We start from the raw sequence: 6,597 nt of genomic DNA on the forward strand, positions 1-6,597 counted from the left end.
TCTGTGTGGTAACGTTGTGTTATTATCTCATAGCGTGGTGAATGTGCAGCTCACAACTTGTCCACCAGAGCGTTGTGGAGTTGTTGGATTGTGTATTTGTGTCTGTGTGGACAGAAAAGGTCCACATGTGTCCTGACTGAGGAGAAGCTGCGTTTATCTGAGGTGCCACAGGAAGTGGGCGGAGCTTTAATCACATGTTCCTCTGTAACTCTGTAAATCTCACGATAATGAACTTTAGGGAAAATACGTCGTTCAACCAGAGAGACGGTAAAAACAACTCACACACATTACATAACACACTGTTACTGTGTGTGTGTGTGTGTGTGTGTGTGTGTGTGTGTGTGTGTGTGTGTGTGTGTGTGTGTGTGTGTGTAATGTACAGGCCACACACACAAACACACAGAATAGCTCATTTACAATGCAGAGCTCAGACTGCTGAGGCCTTCAGACCACAGATCCCTCAGGACTGAGGAAACCACTGTGTACTTCTACTGCACTACAGCCCTGGGAATACTTCTACTACAGCCCAGCTTCTGTTCCTGTACTGTGAAGCTGTTGTACTAGCCTACAGTTGAGTTTGTGTATGATGAAGAACTGTACTATGAGTTTCTGTACTGTGAAGTTCTTGTACTACAGCAGAGTTTCTACACTGTGTCGATCTGAACCGACCTGATTGGACGACGGTCTCTTGGTGTGATGTCATCAGGACGGTGAGGTCATCGCTATAAAAACAATAGGACGAATCTCCTTGTTGTTTACAACTACTTCCTGGTAGAAAACCAGCATGAGAACAATAGTGACGGACGAGAGTTTCTCTATATTTATCTCATTTTTCATGTCACTATTTCACCGTTTAGACTAATCTGATGTTTGTAAAGTTTATAAAACCAATGATTGGACAAACATTACTATTTCTGTGTGCACGTTTTTGTAATTAGTCATGGTTAGCATAGATTAGCCGGGCTAACGGTTAGCTACCTGTTTAACTTTAATAACTCAGTGACTCAATAAACGGTCCAAGAAAAAATATTTTCTCCAGCGGATATCTGAGTTCCAACATGACTGAGCTAACTGGAGTAGTTTCATGTCGTGTCCCACAACGGGAGGGTTTTAACAGCTGACGTCCTGCTGTTAGCTTAGCTACCCCTGTTAGCTTAGCTGCTGTTAGCTTAGCTACCGTTAGCTTAGCTACGGCCGTTAGCTTAGCTACCGTTAGCTTAGCTACCGTTAGCTTAGCTACGGCCGTTAGCTTAGCTACCATTAGCTTAGCTACCGTTAGCTGTCCCTGTCAGCTGAGCCACTGATGCTTTCTAGACACTGTGATTCCCCCAAACTGAATAAATACAACACATAGCAACACAAAACACACACACAGCAATAGTAATGTTTCTTCAGTCATTTCAGATTTGTCTAAACGGTGATAGGGCGTGAAAAATATGATAGCTAAACTCTCGTTCGATACTATCATTCACATTACGTGCTGGTTTTCTACCCGGAAGTAGAATGTAAACAACAAGGAGATTCGGTCTATAGGAACATATTAGAACATGAATAATATATATACATTATAATGTTATATAAGTCTATAAAACCAATAAATATGAACATAAACACATTGATGATGAACGTGTTTGTTGTTGCTAAACTGAAATACTGAGTTGACAGATGATGAACGTCAGCATCGATCGCTCCTGTGTGATCTATAACAGTTGAACATCTCCATGGAGACGGCAGCCCAGCTGTGGTTGCAGCTGTGGTGCAGACAGACACATCACTACCTCTGATGGAACCGGTTTGTTGGAGCAACTGAAGCAGTTTCATGAGAAACTCCAGATGAATAATGAATGAAGTCTGTGTGAAGTGTGTCAGCAGGTCAGAGGACTGAGAGCAGCAACACTCTGCTTTATTTATAGGACCTTTATTAATGGGCCTTAATGCTTTTATTGTGATAGGACAGGAAGTCAGGAGAGAGAGGGATGACCTGCAGCAAAGAGCCACAACCTCATGTTTATGTGTGAATGTGTTTTCCTATTTTCATCCACACAAAAACTCTCTAAACGACTATTTCATAAAACTCCAGTTTCAGTTTACTTAAAGGGATAGTAGCATTTTTTTTAAAGTGGGGTTGTATGATCTCCAAATAGCCCCTAAGTACTTGATTTGCAGTAGAAGACTCTCTGCACTCCTCCCGTTAGCAACGCCAGCCCATAATAGCCCTGCCCAGAGATTTACAACATACAGTGTTGTGAACAGACCCAAAGAAACGGCCTATTTTCACGGCCTAAAAGACGTTTTACCTGAAAAAAATACACAGTTCCATTATTCACTATAATATAATTTTTTCCAGCCCTTCAAAGTGCAGGAAAAACACAGTTTTTATTTGGACCTAACCAACTCACGTATCCCTCCGCCCAGGGTTAGCGCCCGCCGATCAGCAGTTGGTTAGGTCCAAATAAAAACTGTGTTTTTCCTGCACTTTGAGGGGCTGGAAAAAATTATATTATAGCGAACAATGGAACTGTGTATTTATTTTCAGGTAAAACCTCTTTTAGGTCGTGAAAATAGGCCGTTTCTTTGGGTCTGTTCACAACAATGTATGTTGTAAATCTCTGGGCAGGGCTATTATGGGCTGGCGTTGCTAACGGGAGGAGTGCAGAGAGTCTTCTACTGCAATTAAAGTACTTAGGGGCTATTTGTAGATCATACAACCCCACTTTAAAAAGATGCTACTATCCCTTTAACGTCACCACAAACACACTGATTGGTTTACTGTGACGTCGTAGATAGAAAGTGCTCAACAGTGGATTTATCCAGGTTCATGTATGAAGATCTTTGTGTGTTTGGTGTTGTTAGTGAAAACAGTTATACCTGGCTACACGGTGTGAACATGATTCCTCAGGTGTTTCTCTTTGGGAGGGGGAGGGGCCGTGATGTGGAGCAGCTGATGACGTCCCACTGAAAAACAGCTGTAAAAAACAAAATAATCCAGAACAAATGGACATGAAGTGATTCACTGAGAAGTAACACAAACTGTTGTATAGAGGCTATCTTACATTCTCTTCTTTGTTCTTCATTTCTTGTTCTGTTAACCCCTCATGAGAGATGACAGGGGAGCGTTTCTACTGGTCGAGCTGCAGACGTGGCTAAGCAGACAGAAGTCGGTAAAACGACTGTGTCACTCCGTCTTCACTCTCATTTATTTAACACGTTCAATACATTATTTACAACAACACTTCACTTCCTGCTCTCGCTACAGAAGCCACAAAAAAAACCTCAAAACTCAAAGCACATTCAAAACGTATTAGCCTACTAGTCAATATAAATCAGTGCAAATATCAAAACAATAATAAATGGCGCAGTCCCAGTCGTCATAACAACCACGTGTCTTCATATTTACATTATTCCTCCACAGATACAAAGATAAAAGATGATTGGATGTCAAATCTAAAACATATTTAATGTAAACAAAGTTTGTATTGAACAGAAGAACACAGCACAGAACCTGCTGAAGTCTCCTCCCACTGTTGTCATGGTGACAATTGTTCACAGGGTTACACAAGCAGATACTTTAGTAGTACAACTATTTGAACTATCTGGAACTTATTGAATTACATCACACAAACCAAAGACACAGAGACACAGAGACAGTTGTGGTTAAATGAATAATAATAAAAAGGGAAGTGACAGCAGCTGTGGTCTGGACTGGACTGAGACAAGACCAAGACCTTTAAAATGTGTTTTCCTACTATAACACTACTACAACACAACTATAATGACTTCACATCATCACCATGTGTTGTTGTTTGTTGCTGTTCACCAACATGGAGACTGTAAAGTAAAGAGAAAATCAACATGGCTGCCTGAGCTTCTCCTCTCCCTCCATCTCCATCTCTTTATTCACTCCATGAATAGCCTACTACACAATGAAGTCACCACACACACGCACTCCACACCACTGTTGTGTGTGTCTCTCTGTGTCTGTGTGTGTTTATTGTTAACATGTCTGGGCTGTCTTTGTGTCATGTAGATGTCGTGTTGTCGTGTGGTGAAGCAGCAGCAGCGGCTCCTCGGCGGGGTTACAGCCGGGGAGCAGCGGCCGAGCGGCGGCTTCAGTCCGCGGGCTGGTCCGCAGTGACACCGCGGCTCTATCTGCCTGTCTGTCTCTCTGCCTGTCTGTCTGTTTCTCTCTCTGTCCGTCTGTCTGTCTGTCGAGGAGGAGGAGGATGACTGATGTTGTTTTCTGAGAGCCAAAATGGTGAACTGGCTGAGCTGTATGTATGGCTGTAACCAAGGAAGGAAGTGGGTCCGCAACTACACACACAGAGACGTAACTCACTGGCCGCCATCTTGGGTCGGTCTTCTCCCTCTGTCTCTGGCTGCTGTAGACGGTGATCCAGTCTTCTGCACTAAAAACAACTATCCATAACTCTGTGAAAGTATGTCCGTATGTAGATATTACTTTAACTATTTGCATAATGTTACTATAATATTACTTCCATGGAAAGGTAGTAGCCTACATGATTAAAATTATTCGTGATTTTAAGTTTGCAGTATCATAACTGCATGTGACGTTCATAACAAACCGAATCGTTTAAAAAAACTGCTGAAGTTCTGTTTGTTTTAGTAGAACATGAACCAGAGGCTTGTAAAGCTCTGAGGGAGCGAGGAGACCGAGCCAAGATGGCGGCCGTGTGGCGCCGCCGTGTGATTGGCCACCAGCGTCATGTGACTCATCATAGACACATGTGGAGCGAATGCTGCGTTCGAGACACCTGGGAACTTGGAAACTCTCAGTTAAAAAAAAGCTTCGACTACAAAGCGTTTTGTTTCAGACACTATCAACATTATCATAGGCTACTGTTGGGTAAATATCATATCCATTGTGCAAAGTGGAGGAACTCTAAGCCTTACTTCCCCTGTTTTATTAATGAATTTAAGTTATTTTTTTCATCGCTTAAAAAGATAATAAACAAGTATACCAAGAAAGTAAGCCTGGACTTCTCCGTCTTCTGCTTTTCTAAACTATTTGTATTTTATTATTTCGCTGCTCCGTTTTATGTTAAATTTGAATGCCTGATAAAATGCATATTTCGCACCTTATCTCATTTGGTGCTATGCTTTTATTTTGTTTTGTTTTGGTTTTATGAATCCCCTAAAGTAGCCTAATGTTTTTTTGCACTTTATATTGTACTGATTTTTCATTTTTATCCTCTTTGTGAGTATTTTCAATTGCTAAAAAAAAAAAAAAACACACACACAACTACAAAGCGTTTGAAACAACAACATGGCAGACCGGGACAAACTTTTCATTCATAGTGCTTCACGTAGGGCATAAGTAAACAAGTAAAAAGAATGTTTAAATGTATTTTTGGCATTAAATTATTTTAATATGGGTATAGAGAATTCTTTCTCCGACTTGAGGAGGTGTTTGATTGAAAAAATTAATGGTATGATGGAAATTGCAATACGATGTAATTTGTTTATTTGTGAAGAGTCCCAATAAGTACAATGCCTTCAACTTGTGTTATATATTTTATTTTATTTGTTTTTCACACATTTAAAGTAGCTGTTTACTTATTCAGTAGTAGGCCTAAGCCTTGTAGATTAAATTTTCTATTTTTATTGTAAGAAAAGTAATGTCTTTGAAAAAAAAAAGAATGCAACAGTTTCCTGTTTGAGAATGTATGTACATTTTGAACACAATAAAGTTAAAGGGACAACGAGGGGTTTTGGAAAAGCGAAGTGTTTTCACACTACATTTATGAGCCTCCGCACCGTGAAATTCTTTGACCGGCGCAAGACAGACTCATGTTTTCATTCATCAAGAATTAAAGTCAGAGGTTGGAAGACGATCACATACCGTCGTAGTTCCCACCATAAACGGAGATTCGGCGGCGTTATTCTCATGACTCGCCACGAAACCGAAAGTAAGGAAACGCCGGTCGGCTCGCCCAGCATTTCCATCACCACTAATAATAACAAAATAACCATAGAGACAAAACCATATATTTATCTAAAATGGGCCCATTAACAAGTGGTAACGTAGATTCATCCACATTAATGTGAGACTTTTTTTTTTATAACCAAATAGAAACTCCTCATTGTCCCTTTAAAATAACTATTTTCCTAGCCTTGTAGATTTGTTTTTTTCCCCTTCTATTTTCATTGTATGAAAATGTATGTCTTCTGGGGAAAAGAATGCAACATATTCCTATTTGAGAGTGTATGTAAATCTGAATACAATAAAGTAAAAAAAAAAAAAAAAGGTCGAGAAATCTCCGATTTCCGAGTTCCCGCGAACGCATCATAATAACTGCAAGGGCGCGAGCGTGGTCACCAACACATGTGGGCGGGAAAATGTCGCTGCGCCTCTACTCGGGTCTTTCCGGCAGCTGCTCCGAAGCGAAGGGGCTGAACAACACGAGGGGAAGAGAGAGAAGCAGCAGCAGCAGCAGCCGCCGCGGAGAGAGAAACCAGCCGATCCTCCGCGGGAAGGAAGGAAAGGAAGGAGTGTTTTTACCCCCTAAACCCAGTCGTTGAGCGGGTAGTCCGGGGGGCGGGAGGGTGAGGGGTTCGGGGGTCGGGGTAGAGGAGAAT

Source organism: Trachurus trachurus (assembly GCF_905171665.1).
Source record: "Trachurus trachurus genome assembly, chromosome: 8".
NCBI classification, from domain to species: domain Eukaryota; kingdom Metazoa; phylum Chordata; class Actinopteri; order Carangiformes; family Carangidae; genus Trachurus; species Trachurus trachurus.